The sequence below is a fragment of the Ranitomeya imitator genome, chromosome 2 (assembly GCF_032444005.1).
Source record: "Ranitomeya imitator isolate aRanImi1 chromosome 2, aRanImi1.pri, whole genome shotgun sequence".
Lineage (NCBI taxonomy): Eukaryota > Metazoa > Chordata > Amphibia > Anura > Dendrobatidae > Ranitomeya > Ranitomeya imitator.
This window is the reverse complement of record NC_091283.1, coordinates 49756624-49780161: the sequence shown is the minus strand read 5'-3', so window position 1 is coordinate 49780161 and position 23538 is coordinate 49756624. Positions and strand designations below refer to the sequence as shown.

The 23538-nt window shown below is 46.4% G+C and overlaps 1 protein-coding gene across 2 annotated transcripts in view; it reads right to left on the bottom strand.

Annotated features, from left to right (window-relative positions):
• The window catches only part of LOC138661779 (cytochrome P450 2C8-like), a 36176-nt gene extending 23940 nt beyond the window's left edge, over nucleotides 1-12236 (bottom strand). The window contains exon 1 of one of the 2 annotated variants that reach the window (XM_069746689.1): nucleotides 12050-12236. The gene's annotated coding sequence lies outside the window, so the exon portion shown is untranslated. The remainder of the gene's footprint in view (nucleotides 1-12049) is intronic. The other variant, XM_069746690.1, reaches the window with a different exon arrangement.
• Between the last annotated feature and the right edge of the window lie 11302 nt (nucleotides 12237-23538).

The following is a 23538-nucleotide window of genomic DNA, read 5'->3' as shown; positions in this document are numbered from 1 at the left end:
AGCGCCCGTGATCGTTCTCACACGAGCTGCAGGGGCCAGCAGACCAGAGGTGTTAGAGGGGCAGAAATCAGAACTGGCGTTGGCCAGAGGGGTTTTCTGACCAGGTTGTGGAGTGATTTTGCTATGACCGCAGACAGGACAGGTACTGCAGCATCAATTCAAAGTGACAGGAGACAACATTTGTCCAGTATGGTTACAAACTATTTTTCATCCCTTATCGATGTTCTCCCTCAACCGTCATTCCCATTTGATTACTGGGCATCAAAATTAGACACCTGGTCAGAATTGGCAGAATATGCATTGCAGGAGCTTGCTTGCCCAGCAGCTAGTGTCCTATCAGAAAGAGTATTCAGTGCTGCAGGTTCAATACTAACAGAAAAAAGGGCTCGTCTGGCTACCCAAAATGTAGATGATCTAACCTTCATTAAAATGAACCACAACTGGATTTCGAAATCTTTTGCCCCACCTTGCCCAGCTGACACCTAGCTTTCCTATGAAAAGGTCTTGCCTGTGGACTATTCTGAATGCCTTTTCCAATCTCGTAATTTTCTGCACCTGATTGTCCAGCATACGACATGTTTACACCTCACTAAATGGCCAAACTCCCCACACGGGGCCGTGGTATCGACACTTGGCGACAGCACCCGTGAGAGTGCTGTTTGTCTGAAGAGGTGGGTGTGCCCGCTTTTGGTCGACGGCACTGCCACTGGGTCCCTCCTAGTACAATAAAGTGTCTCTGGCGGTGGTGGTGCGCACCCAACGTCAGACACACCGTTGTAATATGAGGGGCTCTGGGCCTGTACCGCCGGCCACAAGACAGTTCCCCCCCCCCAGCTCAAACAGTGCTCTACCACTTGCAAAATTATCTCACAGCTCCACCAATGTTTAGTCTATGCGCTGACATCCTTCAATGCCTGCCACTGACAATACCATTGTATTGACATTTTTGTTATGTTAGTCCTTCGAAGCCTGTCTGCGGTCACTCCTTCCACTATGCCTCCACTGACCACACCACTGCTGCCCGTGTACCCCTGGAACCAATTTAAAATTGCCTACAGCCATGTGTTATTATTTTAGGCCTTCGATGCCTGTCTGCGGTCACTCCTTACAATATGCCTCCACTGACCACACCACTGCTGCCCGTGTACCCCTGGAACCAATTTAAAATTGCCTACAGCCAGCCCAATTTTTTTATTTTAGGCCTTCGATGCCTGTCTGCGGTCCGTTCTTTCTACTACTACTACACTGACCAGGCCACTGCTGCCCGTGTACCCCTGGAACCAATTTAAAATTGCCTACAGCCATGTGTTATTATTTTAGGCCTTAGATGCCTGACTGCGGTCACTCCTTACAATATGCCTCCACTGACCACACCACTGCTGCCCGTGTACCCCTGGAACCAATTTAAAATTGCCTACAGCCAGCCCAATTTTTTTATTTTAGGCCTTCGATACCTGTCTGCGGTCACTCCTTCCACTAGGCCTCCACTGACCACACCACTGCTGCCCGTGTACCCCTGGAACCAATTTAAAATTGCCTACAGCCATGTGTTATTATTTTAGGCCTTCGATGCCGGTCTGCGGTCACTCCTTACAATATGCCTCCACTGACCACACCACTGCTGCCCGTGTACCCCTGGAACCAATTTAAAATTGCCTACAGCCAGCCCAATTTTTTTATTTTAGGCCTTCGATGCCTGTCTGCGGTCCGTTCTTTCTAAAACAATCCACAGCGAGGAGATTGGAACAAAACAAAATCCTCTAAACTGCATGCTTGCAAATGCCAGAAGCCTGACAAACAAGATGGAAGAACTAGAAGCAGAAATATCTACAGGTAACTTTGACATAGTGGGAATAACCGAGACATGGTTAGATGAAAGCTATGACTGGGCAGTTAACTTACAGGGTTACAGTCTGTTTAGAAAGGATCGTAAAAATCGGAGAGGAGGAGGGGTTTGTCTCTATGTAAAGTCTTGTCTAAAGTCCACTTTAAGGGAGGATATTAGCGAAGGAAATGAGGATGTCGAGTCCATATGGGTCGAAATTCATGGAGGGAAAAATGGTAACAAAATTCTCATTGGGGTCTGTTACAAACCCCCAAATATAACAGAAACCATGGAAAGTCTACTTCTAAAGCAGATAAATGAAGCTGCAACCCATAATGAGGTCCTGGTTATGGGGGACTTTAACTACCCGGATATTAACTGGGAAACAGAAACCTGTGAAACCCATAAAGGCAACAGGTTTCTGCTAATAACCAAGAAAAATTATCTTTCACAATTGGTGCAGAATCCAACCAGAGGAGCAGCACTTTTAGACCTAATACTATCTAATAGACCTGACAGAATAACAAATCTGCAGGTGGTCGGGCATCTAGGAAATAGCGACCACAATATTGTACAGTTTCACCTGTCTTTCACTAGGGGGACTTGTCAGGGAGTCACAAAAACACTGAACTTTAGGAAGGCAAAGTTTGACCAGCTTAGAGATGCCCTTAATCTGGTAGACTGGGACAATATCCTCAGAAATAAGAATACAGATAATAAATGGGAAATGTTTAAGAACATCCTAAATAGGCAGTGTAAGCGGTTTATACCTTGTGGGAATAAAAGGACTAGAAATAGGAAAAACCCAATGTGGCTAAACAAAGAAGTAAGACAGGCAATTAACAGTAAAAAGAAAGCATTTGCACTACTAAAGCAGGATGGCACCATTGAAGCTCTAAAAAACTATAGGGAGAAAAATACTTTATCTAAAAAACTAATTAAAGCTGCCAAAAAGGAAACAGAGAAGCACATTGCTAAGGAGAGTAAAACTAATCCCAAACTGTTCTTCAACTATATCAATAGTAAAAGAATAAAAACTGAAAATGTAGGCCCCTTAAAAAATAGTGAGGAAAGAATGGTTGTGGATGACGAGGAAAAAGCTAACATATTAAACACCTTCTTCTCCACGGTATTCACGGTGGAAAATGAAATGCTAGGTGAAATCCCAAGAAACAATGAAAACCCTATATTAAGGGTCACCAATCTAACTCAAGAAGAGGTGCGAAATCGGCTAAATAAGATTAAAATAGATAAATCTCCGGGTCCGGATGGCATACACCCACGAGTACTAAGAGAACTAAGTAATGTAATAGATAAACCATTATTTCTTATTTTTAGGGACTCTATAGCGACAGGGTCTGTTCCGCAGGATTGGCGCATAGCAAATGTGGTGCCAATATTCAAAAAGGGCTCTAAAAGTGAACCTGGAAATTATAGGCCAGTAAGTCTAACCTCTATTGTTGGTAAAATATTTGAAGGGTTTCTGAGGGATGTTATTCTGGATTATCTCAATGAGAATAACTGTTTAACTCCATATCAGCATGGGTTTATGAGAAATCGCTCCTGTCAAACCAATCTAATCAGTTTTTATGAAGAGGTAAGCTATAGGCTGGACCACGGTGAGTCATTGGACGTGGTATATCTCGATTTTTCCAAAGCGTTTGATACCGTGCCGCACAAGAGGTTGGTACACAAAATGAGAATGCTTGGTCTGGGGGAAATTGTGTGTAAATGGGTTAGTAACTGGCTTAGTGATAGAAAGCAGAGGGTGGTTATAAATGGTATAGTCTCTAACTGGGTCGCTGTGACCAGTGGGGTACCGCAGGGGTCAGTATTGGGACCTGTTCTCTTCAACATATTCATTAATGATCTGGTAGAAGGTTTACACAGTAAAATATCGATATTTGCAGATGATACAAAACTATGTAAAGCAGTTAATACAAGAGAAGATAGTATTCTGCTACAGATGGATCTGGATAAGTTGCAAACTTGGGCTGAAAGGTGGCAGATGAGGTTTAACAATGATAAATGTAAGGTTATACACATGGGAAGAAGGAATCAATGTCACCATTACACACTGAATGGGAAACCACTGGGTAAATCTGACAGGGAGAAGGACTTGGGGATCCTAGTTAATGATAAACTTACCTGGAGCAGCCAGTGCCAGGCAGCAGCTGCCAAGGCAAACAGGATCATGGGGTGCATTAAAAGAGGTCTGGATACACATGATGAGAGCATTATACTGCCTCTGTACAAATCCCTAGTTAGACCGCACATGGAGTACTGTGTCCAGTTTTGGGCACCGGTGCTCAGGAAGGATATAATGGAACTAGAGAGAGTACAAAGGAGGGCAACAAAATTAATAAAGGGGATGGGAGAACTACAATACCCAGATAGATTAGCGAAATTAGGATTATTTAGTCTAGAAAAAAGACGACTGAGGGGCGATCTAATAACCATGTATAAGTATATAAGGGGACAATACAAATATCTCGCTGAGGATCTGTTTATACCAAGGAAGGTGACGGGCACAAGGGGGCATTCTTTGCGTCTGGAGGAGAGAAGGTTTTTCCACCAACATAGAAGAGGATTCTTTACTGTTAGGGCAGCGAGAATCTGGAATTGCTTGCCTGAGGAGGTGGTGATGGCGAACTCAGTCGAGGGGTTCAAGAGAGGCCTGGATGTCTTACTGGAGCAGAACAATATTGTATCATACAATTAGGTTCTGTAGAAGGACGTAGATCTGGGGATTTATTATGATGGAATATAGGCTGAACTGGATGGACAAATGTCTTTTTTCGGCCTTACTAACTATGTTACTATGTTACTATGTTACTATGTTACTACTACTACACTGACCAGGCCACTGCTGGCGGTGTACCCCTGGAACCAATTTAAAATTGCCTACAGCCATGTGTTATTATTTTAGGCCTTCGATGCCTGTCTGCGGTCACTGCTTCCACTAGGCCTCCACTGACCACACCACTGCTGCCCGTGTACCCCTGGAACCAATTTAAAATTGCCTACAGCCAGCCCAATTTTTTTATTTTAGGCCTTCGATGCCTGTCTGCGGTCCGTTCTTTCTACTACTACTACACTGACCAGGCCACTGCTGCCCGTGTACCCCTGGAACCAATTTAAAATTGCCTACAGCCAGCCCAATTTTTTTATTTTAGGCCTTCGATGCCTGTCTGCGGTCCGTTCTTTCTACTACTACTACACTGACCAGGCCACTGCTGCCCGTGTACCCCTGGAACCAATTTAAAATTGCCTACAGCCATGTGTTATTATTTTAAGCCTTCGATGCCTGTCTGCGGTCACTCCTTCCACTAGGCCTCCACTGACCACACCACTGCTGCCCGTGTACCCCTAGAACCTATTTAGAATTGCATAGAGCATCCTTTTTTTAATAGTAGGCGCACAAAGTCTGTCTGCGGTTCACTATTGAAATTGTCCTCCACTGCCCAGAGCACTGCAGCTTGTGTACCCCTGTAACTTTTTTCTGCTGCAGTGAGCCACATTTTTGGTTTGAGTCCTACTACCTGTGTCTGTCTGCGCCACTCAATTCAGCTGTGTTCCTTTGAAAAAAGCTGAGCGTCAATAGTCTTGTTTTCAGCCTCTAGGAATTTTAAAACTGCATTGGGTGTACAACTTTGGTAGGGCCTACTAACGGTGTCTGCCTCCCCAAGGTGTTCCCCAGGTTTCCTCTCCATTGATCAATCTTCATGCTCTCGTTTAGTAGTTGTTGGAAACTACGCTGCATTAGGCCTACAAATTGGGTATGGGGTGTAGAGAGATGGTGTGTTCCACTCCAAGGTGTTCTCCAGGTTGCCTTTCCTGAGCTTCAATCTTCATGCTCTCGTTTAGTAGTTGTTGGAAACTACGCTGCATTAGGCCTACAAATTGGGTATGGCGTGTAGAGAGATGGTGTGTTCCACTCCAAGGTGTTCTCCAGGTTGCCTTTCCTGAGCTTCAATCTTCATGCTCTCGTTTAGTAGTTGTTGGAAACTACGCTGCATTAGGCCTACAAATTGGGTATGGGGTGTAGAGAGATGGTGTGTTCCACTCCAAGGTGTTCTCCAGGTTGCCTTTCCTGAGCTTCAATCTTCATGCTCTCGTTTAGTAGTTGTTGGAAACTACGCTGCATTAGGCCTACAAATTGGGTATGGGGTGTAGAGAGATGGTGTGTTCCACTCCAAGGTGTTCCCCAGGTTTCATCGCCATTGGTTCGATCTTCATGCTCTCGTTTAGTAGTTGTTGGAAACTACGCTGCATTAGGCCTACAAATTGGGTATGGGGTGTAGAGAGATGGTGTGTTCACCTCCAAGGTGTTCCCCAGGTTTCCTCTCCATTGCTTCGATCTTCATGCTCTCGTTTAGTAGTTGTTGGAAACTACGCTGCATTAGGCCTACAAATTGGGTATGGGGTGTAGAGAGATGGTGTGTTCCACTCCAAGGTGTTCTCCAGGTTGCCTTTTCTGAGCTTCGATCTTCATGCTCTCGTTTAGTAGTTGTTGGAAACTACGCTGCATTAGGCCTACAAATTGGGTATGGGGTGTAGAGAGATGGTGTGTTCCACTCCAAGGTGTTCCCCAGGTTTCCTCTCCATTGCTTCGATCTTCATGCTCTTGTTTAGTAGTTGTTGGAAACTACGCTGCATTAGGCCTACAAATTGGGTATGGGGTGTAGAGAGATGGTGTGTTCCACTCCAAGGTGTTCCCCAGGTTTCCTCTCCATTGCTTCGATCTTCCGGCTCTCGTTTAGTAGTTGTTGGAAACTACGCTGCATTAGGCCTACAAATTGGGTATGGGGTGTAGAGAGATGGTGTGTTACACTCCAAGGTGTTCTCCAGGTTGCCTTTCCTGAACTTCTATCTTCAGGCTCTCATTAAATTGTAGTTAAATGGAACAACTGCATTTGGCGTACTAGTTGGTTTGGGGCCTACTATCGGTGTCTGCCACTCCTTGCTGTTCTCCTGGTTTCCTGTCCTGAAATTCCATTTTCAGGCTCTTGTTAAGTAGTTGTTAATGTTAGACTGCATTTGGCCTACTAGTTGGGTTGGGGCCTACTATCGGTGTCTGCCACTCCTTGCTGTTCTCCTCAACTGAACAAAGCTGGGCCGCCTGTTTACTACGGTTGCCAATTTTGAACTGCATGTCGACTACTTACTGATTTGGGCCTACTCTCTGTGTCAGCCTCTCATTCCAGTTGTCCTCCACTGCAATGCCCCCTGGTTAGTCCTGTGTTACCAATTTTGAACTGCATTTAGCCCACTTTATTCTTTGGGCCTATATCTGTGTTTCCTCCTCATCCTGCCCATTGCCCAGCCAGTGATAGATGAGTCTGCTGGTACATTGACCCATAACGCAAAATTCCCCGTGCACGCTACACAGCAAGATTGTGACCCTGCTGAAAGTCAGGTTCCTCTTCCCGCATACCATACCACCTTACACGGGGACAAAGAGGTGCAGATGAAAGTGCAGGTTCCTTCATCAGGTGGGGGGAGGAATACTAGTTGGCGACGTCACTGGCACAGGGCCTCTCATAGTACGCAAAAGTGTTGCTGCCGGTGGGAGGCGCCCCCGCCGTGCAAACACACCGCTGTACTTTGAGGGGCCCTGTGCCAGTGCCAATTCCAACGAGTGGGCCCCCCTGCTTGCTCAGGATCACAGCACTTGCAAAGTTTAAATACTTACCTCTCCCTGCTCCACTGCCGTGACGTGGTCCAGATTTACTGGGCCCACTAATTACTTGAACCAGCCCTACCCCCCACAACTTTAGCCAAATGACCACCAATTTCAAATGCCTTCCAATTATTATAAAGTAAATTACGATTGACAAGCTTCTTTAACAAGAATGGATGTTTTTGCCATTAAAATGGGCAGTGTAGGTGTTTTCCTGGCCTCCACTCACTGCCGACTATGCTCCCCCATTGACTTGCATTGGGTTTCGTGTTTCGGGCGATACCCGACTTTTCGCGATAATCGGCCGATTCCACTCGACTCGACTTCTAAGATAGTCGGGTTTCGCGAAACACGGCTCGACTCTAAAAAGGTCAAGGTCGCTCAACCCTAGTGAAATTTGCTCAAAAATAAACAGTGAACATAAAATAAAACTCCTGGGAGGGAGAAACTAGAGTAAATTTGTGCCAAAGGTTCAACTTTTTAAAAAGTTGCAGTTCATAAATCATCCAAAAATATCTGGAAAACCCAAAACCTTGTTAATAATGGTGAACATACAGGAAAAAAATTAAAAAAAAGTTGAACAAGTGTTCCTGGAATCCGCCTGTAAAAGGCTCCATATGCACATACCATTAGCATGGGTCATCAATATTGAAAACTAGAGGGTGGCCCGATTCTAACGCATCGGGTATTCTAGAATATGTATGTAGTTTATTTATGAAGTTTTCAGAATAATGCAATTTATACACAGGATTCGGCCGGCCGGGCACGACCAATTAGCGAAGCCTGGTTCAAATTCCATACCAATTCGCGGCCGGACTGCACCGGTTGCTGATTGTTCGCGGCTGGGCGTGACCAATCAGTGAAGCCAGGGCCTGCTCCAGATTTTTGAGGGCCCCGGCCGAAAGAGTCTCAGTGGGCCCCCCTCTTAAACACATACCACGATTCATGATGCACAGATACCGCAGAGAAATATAGCACAGCCAAGTAGCATACAGCCCATGTAGTATATAACACAGCCCACGTAGTATATAACACAACCCACGTAGTATAGAACACAGCCCAGGTAGTATATAACATAGCCCACATAGTATATAACACAGCCCACGTAGTATATAGCACAGCCCACGTAGTATATAGCACAGCCCACGTAGTATATAGCTCAGCCCACGTAGTATATGGCACAGCCCAGGTAGTATATAGCACAGACACGTAGCATATTGCCTAGCCACGTAATATATTGCACAGCCATGTAATATATTGCACAGCCATGTAATATATTGCACAGCCACGTAGTATATAGCACAGCCACGTAGTATATAGCACAGAGACGTAGTATATAACACAGCTCACGCAATATATAACACAGCCCATGCAGTATATAAAACAGCCCACGTAGTATATTGCCTAGACACGTAATATATTGCATAGCCAAGTAGTATATAGCACAGAGACATAGTATATAACATAGCCCACGTAGTATATAACACAGCCCATGCAGTATGTAACACAGCCCATGTAGTATCTAACACAGGCAGCATCAATAGTAAAAAGTTGGTCACACAGGGTTAATAGCAGTGTTAACGGACTGCGTTACACCGCAGCATAACATGGTGTAACGCAGCCATTAACCCTGTGTGAGCACTGACTGGAGGGGGCACTGACAGAGAGTAGGAAAGGGCGAATTTACGGCCAGACTATGCATGTCGCTGCAGCGACGCTGGATTTCCGTGACAGACAGACAGACAAACAGACGGAAGTGCCCTTTAGACGATTATATATATATATATATATATATATATATATATATATATATAGATAGAGGTCTAGTGGTCATCCTATGCCCGGCATTCCCCCTCCCCCGGTCGTCTGTCATCCAGCTGGACAGCATGGCTCCATGAACTTTGACATGAACCGCAGCTCAGCTCCTTTTCTCTTGAATAGTGGAGACACTGGTGTCTTTTATCCATCTGTTATGTTTACTTCTAGCAGGGCTGCACATGCAAATAATGGGGCCCCATAGCAAAAGTCTAAATTGGACTCCCCACATTCCTCCCCCCCCAAAAAAAAAAATAATTGTGATATTTAGCAGGATCACAGAAGAGCACATCTCACAACAATGCAGCCATTACAAAATAATTTTCCTCCTATTAAATCCCCCACAAAGCATGATGCTCACAAAAGTGTCTCCCCAAACACAGTATGATATCCTCACAGTGAATTCCTACAAAGTACCCACCAGGTGCACAGTTTGATTACCCTACATTACCCCCAACCTGCAAAATATGGTGTCCCCAACACAGTATGACACCCAGACATAGCCCTCCAAATAGTATAATGATCCACACATAGCCCTCCAAACTGCATAATGACTTCTGCATAATCCTCCAAATAGTATAATATACTGCACACAAAATAATGTACCCCAAATTGCCCTCCAAATAGTATAATGGCCCCCACATAGCCCTCCAAAGAATATAATGACCCCCTCATAGCCCTCCAAATAGTATAATGGCCCCCACATAGCCCTCCAAATAGTATAATGGCCCCCACATAGCCATCCAAATAGTATAATGGCCCCCACATAGCCCTCCATATTGTATAATGACCCCCACATAGCTCTCCAAACTGCATAATGACTTCTACATAACCCTCCAAATAGTATAATATACTGCACACAAAATAATGTACCCCACATAACCCTCCAAATAGTATAATGGCCCCCAATTAGCCCTTCAAATAGTATAATGGCCCCCACATAGCTCTCCAAACTGCATAATGACTTCTACATAACCCTCCAAATAGTATAATATACCGCGCAGAGAATAATGTACCCCAATAGCCCTCCAAATAGTATAATACCCCACTCATCCTATAGCCCCACAAACTGTATAATGACCCCCACATAGGCCTCCAAACAGCAGAATCACTGCTATTGACTTAGAAAAAAATATTTTGTATAAATGCTCACGTCCTCTCATCCCCCCACTGCTCCGATCTCTGCAGCGCATGTGCTGAACGCTCTGTGTTGCTCGGCCAGACACGCAGGGAGAATGATGGAGGAGGGAGATGACTGCTCCTTCTTCCACCATTGCTTTCCGCTGTATTGGCTGGCACAAGGCCACCTGACTCATTGGCTCCATGGCGGCCGTGTAGTCTGGTACGCCACTGGTTTATAGGAAAGCTGGATGACATCTAGTATTGCTTCATTCCAATCTATTATTGTCTCCTTATCTAGAAAAGCTCCCGTTGAGTCTACACCTTGCTGTACAGATTTGGCTTTCATAACCCTGGGGGAGCTGCCCGACAACTCACCCCCATGAAAACTGCTATGGTGATGGCCACATTGGTGTCACTAGTGATGAGCGAATGTGCTCAATACCCCTCAAAGGAATACTCCGCATGGCGGCATGCTCTGGCACAGACAGATTGAATGTTAAGGCTGATGCCCTCTCTAGTAGTTTTTCGCCTGATTCTCCTGTAGTCCTTGAGCCGGTTGGCATTCTTAAGGAGGGGGTGATTCTTTCTTCTATCTCCCCTGATTTGCGGCGGGTGCTTCAGGAATTTCAGGCTGATAGGCCTGACCGCTGTCCAGTGGGGAAGCTGTTTGTTCCTGATAGATGGACAACCCCCACACGAGGAAAGGGCTCAACGTTTTGCTAACCGCCGTCGGTGTGTTGGTCCCCGGCTTCATGTGGGGGTTATCAATTCCCCCCACACGAAGCCGGGGACCAACACACCGACGGCAGTAAGCAAAACGTTGAGCCCTTTCCTGAGACAACGTCAAATTGTCCACCACACAAGTCCAAATCTGCTGCAGCCTGTCCACCACAGAATCAACACCAGGTGTTATCTGATCGTGTTCAGCGGGCTAACCGAGAGTCTTCGGCGTGCTTTAAAACTATGCTCATGTCTCGTGGATGTTTAACAGGATGTGTTACGGCTGTTGAACAATCGCGAGACATGCAGCCGCGGGGACTCAAACATAGTATTCGAGCACGCCGAAAACACTCGGTTAGCACCCAAGCACGCTCAGATAACATCTAATCCGAGCACATTCGCTCATCACTATTTGTCACCCGACTTTCCCAATTGTAAAAAAAAAAAAGAAAAAGAACAAAAAAACCGTACTCATCAAGTTTATTCACTTTTCTATTTTTAGAGAAAATGCACGTCCGCCCGGTGTCATATTTCCTTCAGTCGGGTTCTCACCAGTGAGCTCAGGCTAAAAACCTCCATATAGATCTGTATACACCACACACCCACATCCCAACCCCCACCATGACACAGCCTGGGGGTATTGTTAAAGTATAAGCAGCATATAAAAGGACATTCTTTAAAAAAAAATGTTATCGTAAGATCAGACTCGTATCTAGCACTATAGAACAGGCTGCAACATCTAATAACATTATGGATTGCATTCAATGGAAAATCAAGCAGATATGGAATTTATGGTGCAGCGCCTAATTAAGATTCTTCATGTCAGATAGGAGGATTTCTAAAATAATAGAATGAAAAGAAAAAAGGAGAGAAGAAGCGCTCACCTGGATCTCTGTCTCTGTGCCAAGGAAATGTTACCTAGGAGGAGTAATGTCTCCTACAAGCTGCAGGCTTTGTGAACTATGTCCTCCCTTGTGTTGTGTCTGCCGCCCTTTCCCATCTGATTAGGAAGCAGCATTATAGATTCTATACACTGTAGGGCTGCTCCTCTCCTCTGTAGGAAACCGATTCAGTCTGCTGTATGTGCAAAAGTGAAACCACCCCCTCTTCCCTTCATCACATCATCTACTTTTTACTTTATCCTATGCTGTTTATGTTGCTTCTTTTCCACTTTTTTTTACATAGGATATTTTTTTCCCTTCCTTCAGTATTTATAAATACTTTTGTGTTTTCATTTTAAGACCCAAATTCATTTTTTTAGGTTTTTAGCCACATGTAAAACATAAAAAGTAAAAAATAATCAAACTTTTTGTTGTGCGCTTCATATATTAGTATTAACTTACAGCCAACATCTAGTCGCATTGGTTTCTGGTCACAAAAAAAAAAAATTATATATATACAGTGGGGCAAAAAAGTATTTAGTCAGTCAGCAATAGTGCAAGTTCCACCACTTAAAAAGATGAGAGGCGTCTGTAATTTACATCATAGGTAGACCTCAACTATGGGAGACAAACTGAGAAAAAAAAATCCAGAAAATCACATTGTCTGTTTTTTTTATCATTTTATTTGCATATTATGGTGAAAAATAAGTATTTGGTCAGAAACAAAATTTCATCTCAATACTTTGTAATATATCCTTTGTTGGCAATGACAGAGGTCAAACGTTTTCTGTAAGTCTTCACAAGGTTGCCACACACTGTTGTTGGTATGTTGGCCCATTCCTCCATGCAGATCTCCTCTAGAGCAGTGATGTTTTTGGCTTTTCGCTTGGCAACACGGACTTTCAACTCCCTCCAAAGGTTTTCTAAAGAGTTGAGATCTGGAGACTGGCTAGGCCACTCCAGGACCTTGAAATGCTTCTTACGAAGCCACTCCTTCGTTGCCCTGGCGGTGTGCTTTGGATCATTGTCATGTTGAAAGACCCAGCCACGTTTCATCTTCAATGCCCTTACTGATGGAAGGAGGTTTGCACTCAAAATCTCACGATACATGGCCCCATTCATTCTTTCATGTACCCGGATCAGTCGTCCTGGCCCCTTTGCAGAGAAACAGCCCCAAAGCATGATGTTTCCACCACCATGCTTTACAGTAGGTATGGTGTTTGATGGATGCAACTCAGTATTCTTTTTCCTCCAAACACGGCAAGTTTTGTTTCTACCAAACAGTTCCAGTTTGGTTTCATCAGACCATAGGACATTCTCCCAAAACTCCTCTGGATCATCCAAATGCTCTCTAGCAAACTTCAGACGGGCCCGGACATGTACTGGCTTAAGCAGTGGGACACGTCTGGCACTGCAGGATCTGAGTCCATGGTGGCGTAGTGTGTTACTTATGGTAGGCCTTGTTACATTGGTCCCAGCTCTCTGGAGTTCATTCACTAGGTCCCCCCGCGTGGTTCTGGGATTTTTGCTCACCGTTCTTGTGATCATTCTGACCCCACGTGGTGGGATTTTGCGTGGAGCCCCAGATCGAGGGAGATTATCAGTGGTCTTGTATGTCTTCCATTTTCTAATTATTGCTCCCACTGTTGATTTCTTCACTCCAAGCTGGTTGGCTATTGCAGATTCAGTCTTCCCAGCCTGGTGCAGGGCTACAATTTTGTTTCTGGTGTCCTTTGACAGCTCTTTGGTCTTCACCATAGTGGAGTTTGGAGTCAGACTGTTTGAGGGTGTGCACAGGTGTCTTTTTATACTGATAACAAGTTTAAACAGGTGCCATTACTACAGGTAATGAGTGGAGGAAAGAGGAGACTCTTAAAGAAGAAGTTACAGGTCTGTGAGAGACAGAAATCTTGATTGTTTGTTTCTGACCAAATACTTATTTTCCACCATAATATGCAAATAAAATGTTAAAAAAACAGACAATGTGATTTTCTGGATTTTTTTTTCTCAGTTTGTCTCCCATAGTTGAGGTCTACCTATGATGTAAATTACAGACGCCTCTCATCTTTTTAAGTGGTGGAACTTGCACTATTGCTGACTGACTAAATACTTTTTTGCCCCACTGTATATATATATGGAGCGCCCCCAGATGCAGGGCCACGGGTTACTCGGTACCGGTCCTCCCTGTCTTAGTTCTGGTGACGTCACGGTGGCTGGACCCGGTCCGTGATGCCACCTGTGGTATTCGGTCAGGTCGACTGACGCTGCTCGGGGTCCACTGTGGTGATGTGATGGCAGCTAGATGGCATACCTTCCCACAGGTGAAGTGAGTCCCCAGGGCTTCCCAGTAGTGTAGGTGGCGATGGTGTGAGGTACAGTCAACAACGAGGACACAGGGTTGCAGTCTCTTTACCTCTTTACTGGTTACTTCAGGATCCTCAATCCAGAGCACTATCAACCGGGCTGTCTGAAACCGGCCGGTCCGAAGGCACATCCAGAGTTCCCTTTGCAGGTGGAAATCGTTGCCTACCACACACCTGTGTGTTGTAGTGCTTCCCTGCTGAGCATTCGGGATAGTCCTCACAACTTCTGTTCTCGTTCTTTCTGGTTCTTTCTCGTTCTTTCTATTCTATTCTCCGTCCCCCAAGTTTGTTATGGCTAGGACGCACCCATTTGACGGGAAGGCTCGGAGCTATTCTGGGACCCTAGAGACGTCCCTCTCCACGCTTGCCCCCTGCTTAGGTGATGTATGGTAGACAGCCAACCTATAATTAACCGTCCTGCGGTATTTGAAGTAAGGCATAGAGTCAGTTACTTCCTCGGTGTTCCGGTCACCGGCTACGCGCCTCAGTAGAATGTTGCCGTTTTTGGGGCACGACTCCTACTGGCTCTCCTTTGTGCTTGATCTCGTTTCTCACTGTCCACAATATCCTTCGCTTTGTGTCCTTTCCTTAGATGCCGCCGCAAGGTAGTGCAGGCGCGGCTCTGTAACGATCTGTCTTTGTCGCTAAGTCCCTGCCAGGTTCCCACGCCTGACAGTGACCCCTCTGAATCTTCCCCGCAACACCCCCTGCCACGGGATGTTGCCTGGGCAAAACCCAGCCAGCTTCTGCCTATCTTCCTGTCCAACCCCTAGTTTTACCAGTGTGAGGAGTGGCCTAATAAATAAAACCTTTTGCTCCCCCCAGTGGCCGGTGTGTGAAGTGTAATGTGTGCTTGTGATACCTGGTCATGTGCCATCAGACGTACCATCACTCCCCTTAGTGGCAGAGCGACACTACTGCAACGACCAGGTCTCTGGGGCACTGCACTCTCCCCGGTTAAATCCAGTACTCCTGGACTGGGAAGAAGAACAACAATACATGTTAGCAAAAGACATGCACATTTTTGAAATGCAAGGAACAAATAAATATAACAATGCTTCCCTTTATGGGAGGTGAGGACACTTGAACGTTACAAACGAAAACAAGGTTAAATATTTTAAATAACACTCTGACTATAAATAACTTCTGGTACCCTGCCGGGTATTCTACTAAGTGCAAATTCTGAACAGTAATTTAACTTCTCCTTTAAGGGAGTATAGGCTGAACCCACTAAAGGCTTACTATAAAATACTATAATACAAACTTAACTTTTTCTTTATTTTTCTAACTTCACAAATGCAGGACCGCCTAGCTCCTTGTCTGGGCCTACTGCCATTGTTCTTCTATCAGCGCAACCAACGATCTCTCTATGGTTCTCAGGAGGACTCTCTAACCCCTATGGGTTCACGGTGTTGAAATTCGGCTTCCAACTTTTCCTGTCCTCAATCTCTATTAACATTATTAACATTTCCTAAGTCTCAACATTATTACAATTTAACTTTCTTAAGGCAACATTATACTTAAGTGCAACATGTGAACATTCCCTTTAAGAGGGAACCAAGTCTCCTTGAGGTAGTGCAGATTCTCTCTATCTGCAAGTCCATTAGAAAGCAAGAACTTCTGTGCTGTATTCAAAAACAGTCTCTTCACAAAGCCTTCTTTCTTTGTAAAACCAGTAGAGGGCACCTTTAAAAAGGTGCAAACTATTTACAAAACAGTTTGTGAACCATTCACCGTCCTTGATTCGGCAGTCTGTTAAACAGTGATGAACTTGTGCAAAATAAAACAATAGGGATCCCGGGTAAACAAAGAGACCCCTTTAAGGATTAACCCTAGACGGGTTCAAGTAGCAAAAGAGCAGGAAGTCAAACAGTTAAAAACCTATATACAGTTTCAGGTTTCCGAGGTTTACTTTGATTCTGGTGGTTGTAGCTCCGCAGGCAGCAGTGGGCGGGGCTGTCCACCCGGATACCTGCGGCTACCAGGTGTGGTTCCAGGGGCTCCTTCGCTCCAGGCAGGGGTCTGGGTGGCTACAGTTCTGGACCCCGAAACGGCCTGGGTACTAGCCATCACTGAGGCCAATCCTTCGGCTACCACGGTGGTAGTGGTATCAACGGTGCAGGTTGTGGTCTTGACAATGGTGCACGTCGGGGTAACCACCGTAGTCTTGGTAGTAATGGTAGACCGGTCACAAGGGGGCTCCTTTGCTACGGGGGATGGCTTTACCGGCACTTTAGTCGGGTATGTCACGGGGCCTCGTCGCTTTTGGACATTCAGGGCAAACCACCCCTTTCCCCCAAAGTGCCGGGTGTAGGTGACCTCGTCCCTTTGGTTAGAGATCCCGGTCCGGGTGGCCTTCTCTGAGATGGGACTCCACATCCCTCCGGTTCACAAAGACCTCCGCATACAGGCCCGACTCTTTAATAAAGCCCCAGCCCCCACGAAGTTTGAAGTCGATGACGGTGCCCTGCCTGCGCGGGGCCTGGTGGGTGGTGTGATCCTTGTGGGCCCGATCCTTCACCGCGAGGTCCCACTGGTGGTGGGCCTCTCGCCCGGCCTGATACTCCCTCTCCTTCTTCTCCCACTGTCGGTCTAGCTGGATCTGATATTCTTCCCAGATGAGGGCCTCCACCATCTCCCCTTCCTGTGTCTTCACCCCGGGGAACCCCATGAAGTCGGACCCTGGGTTCACCCAGCGGCACACTGTGCGCTCCACATAGACCTCGCCTGGCATGGTGATCGGCGAGATCAGGGCTTTCAGGAAGTGCTCCATACCCGTGGCCTGATCACAGGGCGGAAGGCGCTGGAGTGTATGGGTCCCAGGGAGAGGGGGTACCGCGACAAGGCCTATCAACAGGTGCTCCGCTAGCAGGGAGGGGTCGGCGGACTCACTGGCCGGTACGACTTCCTCCATCGCAGCTTGCTCCGGTAGCAGCAAAGGAACCGATGTCGGGGGGACCTCCGCCGGCGCCTCCTGGCACGAGGCCTTGGTCTCCATCCGCAATTGGAGGAGCTGCTCCATCAGGTCCTCCATCTCAATCTGCAGGAGACCGGTCCCAACCGAGGAGATCTGGCTGTTGGGCTCGTCCGGGTAGCTAGGGGAGTCCTCTACTTCCACCCCGCATTCTGGGTCTGAGCGACTGGCCATGGCGTCCTCCATGTGAGTCACTTCCTGGTCTCTTTCCCGCACTCTCCTTGGTGGGCGGTTCCGTTTTCTTTGTCTCCGCCCTCCATTGAGAATCAGGAGGTGGATCTCGGCCGCTGACGGACACGTCCTCAAGGTACAGAAATATTTAGACTGTTCGGCCATTGCTTTTTGTGCTTCTCCGTTCTTTCACGCCCACAACTCCATGCCCTTCTTCTTCTCCTGCGCTCCTCGTGGCGCTATAATGGCGACGGTTTTGGCGGGAATTTTTGCGGCAATCAGCAATGCACAGTATTTGCAACAAGTCACAGTTCAAGCACAATTCTAACACAGTTCCAAGGCACACATGACCCAATTCTTCAGGCTTAAGTACGATCCTGTTCGTGACACCAAGTTGAAGCGCCCCCAGACGCAGGGCCGCGGGTTACTCGGTACCGGTCCTCTCTGTCTCAGTTCTAGTGTTGTCACGGGGGATGGACCCGGTCTGTGACCTTGCTAAGGGGCGTCCAATAAAAGGGTGAAGGAAGTTGTTAGGTGTTTGTGACGCCACCTGTGGTATTCGGTCAGGTCGACCGACGCTGCTCGGGGTCCACTGGGGTGATGTGATGGCAGTTAGATGTTATACCTTCCCACAGGTGAAGTGAGTCCTGTTATGACCTGGTGGTTAGGAGCACCCGGAATGACCTGATAATTAAACCTCATACAGGACGAGCTCTGGGATGTGGGAGCTCTGCTGACCGCAAGCCCTAATCCTATCACACACACTAGAAATAGCCGTGGAGCGCTCCTGACCAGACCTAGGCGCCTCGTCACAGCCTAAGAACTATCTAGCCCATGAGATAGGAAATAAAGCCTACCTTGCCTCAGAGAAATTCCCCAAAGGTAAAGGAAGCCCCCCACATATATTGACTGTGAGTAAAGATGAAAGTCACAAACGCAGAAATGAAACAGGTTTCAGCAAAGGGAGGCCAGACTTACTAAATAGACAGAGGATAGGAAAGGTAACTTTGCGATCAGCACAAAAACATACAAAAGACCACGCAGAGTGTGCAAAAAAGACCTACGCACCGACTCACGATGCGGAGGGGCCACTCTGCATCCCAGAGCTTCCAGCTAGCAAGACAAAATCATGAAAACCAGCTAGACAAGAAAACAGAGAACAAAATAAGACTATAAGGTACTTAGCTTCTGCAGGAGAAGGCAGGTCACCAGAGAGATCCAGGAGCGAACTGAACGAATGCAAAAACATTGACAGCTGGCATGGAGTAACGATCTGAGAGGAGTTAAATAGAGCAGCCAACCAAAGGATAAACCACGTCACCTGTGTAAGGAACCTCAGAAGCAGCAGCTTCACTCATAGCCACCAGAGGGAGCCCATAGACAGAACTCGCCGAAGTACCATTCACGACCACAGGAGGGAGTTCGACAACAGAATTCACAACACTACCCCCCCTTGAGGAGGGGTCACTGAACCCTCACCAGAGCCCCCAGGCCGATCAGGATGAGCCAAATGAAAGGCACGAACCAGATCGGCAGCATGAACATCAGAAGCAAAAACCCAGGAATTATCTTCCTGACCATAACCCTTCCACTTGACCAGGTACTGGAGTTTCCGTCTCGAAACACGAGAATCCAAAATCTTCTCCACCACATACTCCAACTCCCCCTCGACCAACACCGGGGCAGGAGGATCAACGGAGGGAACCATAGGCGCCACGTATCTCCGCAACAATGACCTATGGAACACATTATGGATGGCAAAAGAAGCTGGAAGATCCAAACGAAATGACACAGGATTAAGAACTTCAGAAATCTTGTATGGCCCAATGAAACGAGGCTTAAACTTAGGAGAGGAAACCTTGTAAGGAATGTGACGAGATGACAACCAAGCCAAATCCCCAACACGAAGTCGGGGACCAACACAACGCCGGCGGTTAGCGAAACGTTGAGCCTTCTCCTGGGACAATCTCAAATTGTCCACCACATGAGTCCAAATCTGCTGCAACCTGTCCACCACCGCATCCACACCAGGACAGTCCGAAGGCTCAACCTGCCCTGAAGAGAAACGAGGATGGAAACCAGAGTTACAGAAAAAAGGAGAAACTAAAGTAGCCGAGCTGGCCCGATTATTAAGGGCGAACTCAGCCAAAGGCAAGAAGGACACCCAATCATCCTGATCAGCAGAAACAAAGCATCTCAGATATGTCTCCAAAGTCTGATTAGTTCGTTCAGTTTGGCCATTAGTCTGAGGATGGAAAGCTGAAGAAAAAGACAAATCAATGCCCATCTTAGCGCAAAAGGACCGCCAAAACCTCGAAACAAACTGGGAACCTCTGTCCGAGACGATGTTCTCTGGAATGCCATGCAAACAAACCACATGCTGGAAAAACAATGGCACCAAATCAGAGGAGGAAGGCAATTTAGACAAGGGTACCAAATGGACCATCTTAGAGAAGCGATCACAAACCACCCAAATGACCGACATCTTTTGAGAAACAGGGAGATCAGAAATAAAATCCATGGAAATATGCGTCCAGGGCCTCTTCGGGATCAGCAAGGGCAAAAGCAACTCACTGGCACGAGAACAGCAGGGTTTAGCCCGAGCACAAGTCCCACAGGACTGCACAAAAGAACGCACATCCCATGACAAAGAAGGCCACCAAAAGGATCTAGCCACCAAATCTCTGGTACCAAAGATTCCAGGATGACCAGCCAACACTGAACAATGAATCTCAGAGATAACTCTACTAGTCCATCTATCAGGGACAAACAGTTTCTCCGTAGGACAACGGTCAGGTCTATCAGCCTGAAACTTTTGCAGCACACGCCGCAAATCAGGGGAAATGGCAGACAAAATTACCCCTTCTTTAAGAATACCCGCCGGCTCCGGAACACCCGGAGAGTCAGGCACAAAACTCCTTGACAGGGCGTCAGCCTTCACATTCTTAGATCCCGGAAGGTATGAAACCACAAAATCAAAACGGGAGAAAAAGAGCGACCATCGAGCCTGTCTAGGATTCAACCGTTTGGCAGACTCGAGATAAGTCAAATTCTTGTGATCCGTCAAGACCACCACACGATGTTTAGCTCCTTCCAGCAAATGTCGCCACTCCTCGAATGCCCACTTCATGGCCAACAACTCCCGATTGCCCACATCATAATTGCGCTCAGCAGGCGAGAATTTTCTAGAAAAGAAGGCACAGGGTTTCATCACCGAGCCATCAGAACTTCTTTGCGACAAAACAGCCCCTGCTCCAATTTCAGAAGCATCAACCTCAACCTGAAAAGGGAGCGAAACATCTGGCTGGCACAACATAGGGGCAGAAGCAAAACGACGCTTCAACTCCTGAAAAGCCTCTACAGCCGCAGAGGACCAATTGACCACATCAGCACCTTTCTTGGTCAAATCAGTCAACGGTTTAGCAATACTGGAAAAATTAGCGATGAAGCAACGATAAAAATTAGCAAAGCCCAGGAACTTCTGAAAGCTCTTCACAGATGTCGGCTGAGTCCAATCGTAAATGGCCTGAACTTTAACAGGGTCCATCTCAATAGTAGAAGGGGAAAAAATGAAACCCAAAAATGAAATCTTCTGAACTCCAAAGAGACACTTTGACCCCTTCACAAACAAGGAATTCGCACGAAGGACCTGGAACACCATTCTGACCTGCTTCACATGAGACTCCCAATCATCCGAAAAGACCAAAATGTCATCCAAATATACAATCATGAATCTATCCAGGTACTCTCGGAAGATGTCATGCATAAAGGACTGAAACACAGATGGAGCATTAGAAAGCCCGAATGGCATAACCAGGTACTCAAAATGGCCCTCGGGCGTATTAAATGCCGTTTTCGATTCATCACCCTGTTTAATTAGCACAAGATTATACGCACCACGAAGATCTATCTTGGTGAACCAACTAGCCCCTTTAATCCGAGCAAATAAATCAGACAGCAGCGGCAAAGGATACTGAAATTTGACTGTGATCTTATTAAGAAGGCGGTAATCAATACAAGGTCTCAAAGAACCATATTTCTTGGCCACAAAAAAGAACCCTGCTCCCAATGGTGATGACGACGGACGAATATGACCCTTCTCCAAGGATTCCTTTATATAACTCCGCATAGCGGCGTTCTCTGGCACAGATAAATTAAACAAACGGCCCTTAGGAAACTCACTACCAGGAATCAAATTATTAGCACAGTTGCAATCCCTATGAGGAGGTAGGGCACCAGGTTTGGGCTCTTCAAATACATCCTGGTAATCTGATAAAAACTCAGGGACTTCAGAAGGAGTGGATGGCAAAATTGACAGCAATTGAACATCACCATGTACCCCCTGACAACCCCAGCTGGACACAGACATAGATTTCCAATCCAACACTGGATTATGGACCTGTAGCCATGGCAACCCCAAAACGACCACATCATGCAGATTATGCAACAACAAAAAGCGAATATCCTCCTGATGTGCAGGAGCCATGCACATGGTCAATTGAGTCCAGTACTGAGGCTTATTCTTGGCCAAAGGCATAGCATCAATTCCTCTCAATGGAATAGGATACTGCAAGGGCTCCAAGAAAAAACCACAGCGCCTGGCAAACTCCAAGTCCATCAAATTCAGGGCAGCGCCTGAATCCACAAATGCCATTACAAAATAGGACGACAGAGAGCAAATCAGAGTAACGGACAAAAGAAATTTAGACTGTACAGTACCAATGGTGGCAGACCTAGGGAACCGCTTAGTGCGCTTAGGACAATCGGAGATAGCATGAGTGGATTCACCACAGTAAAAACACAGCCCATTCCGACGTCTGTGTTCTTGCCGTTCAGCTCTGGTCAAAGTCCTATCACACTGCATAGGCTCAGGCCTATGCTCAGAGAATACCGCCATATGGTGCACAGTTTTGCGCTCAAGCATGCGCCGATCGATCTGAATGGCCAAAGACATAGACTCATTCAGACCAGCAGGCATGGGAATTCCCACCATGACATCCTTAAGGGCTTCAGAAAGACCCTTTCTGAAAATTGCCGCCAAGGCACATTCATTCCACTGAGTAAGCACAGACCACTTTCTAAACTTCTGACAGTACACCTCAACTTCATCCTGACCCTGACACAAAACCAGCAAGATTTTCTCTGCCTGATCCACTGAATTTGGTTCATCATAAAGCAATCCAAGCGCCAGAAAAAACGCATCAACATCACGCAATGCAGGATCTCCTGGCGCAAGGGAAAATGCCCAGTCTTGAGGGTCACCACGTAACAAAGAAATAATGATTTTTACCTGTTGAACGGGGTCACCAGAGGAGCGGGGTTTCAAAGCTAGAAACAGTTTACAATTATTTTTGAAATTCAAGAACCTAGATCTATCCCCAGAAAATAAGTCAGGAATAGGAATTCTAGGCTCTAACATAGGATTCTGAACCACAAAATCTTGAATGTTTTGTACCCTTGCAGTGAGATGATCCACACAAGAGGACAGACCTTGAATGTCCATATCTACACCTGTGTCCTGAACCACCCAAAGGTCTAGGGGAAAAGAAAGACAAAACACAGTGCAAAGAAAAAAAAAATGGTCTCAGAAGTTCTCTTATCCCTCTATTGAGATGCATTAATACTTTGGGCCAGCTGTACTGTTATGACCTGGTGGTTAGGAGCACCCAGAATGACCTGATAATTAAACCTCATACAGGATGAGCTCTGGGATGTGGGAGCTCTGCTGACCGCAAGCCCTAATCCTATCACACACACTAGAAATAGCCGTGGAGCACTCCTGACCAGACCTAGGCGCCTCATCACAGCCTAAGAACTATCTAGCCCTAGAGATAGAAAATAAAGCCTACCTTGCCTCAGAGAAATTCCCCAAAGGTAAAGGAAGCCCCCCACATATATTGACTGTGAGTAAAGATGAAAGTCACAAACACAGAAATGAAACAGGTTTCAGCAAAGGGAGGCCAGACTTACTAAATAGACAGAGG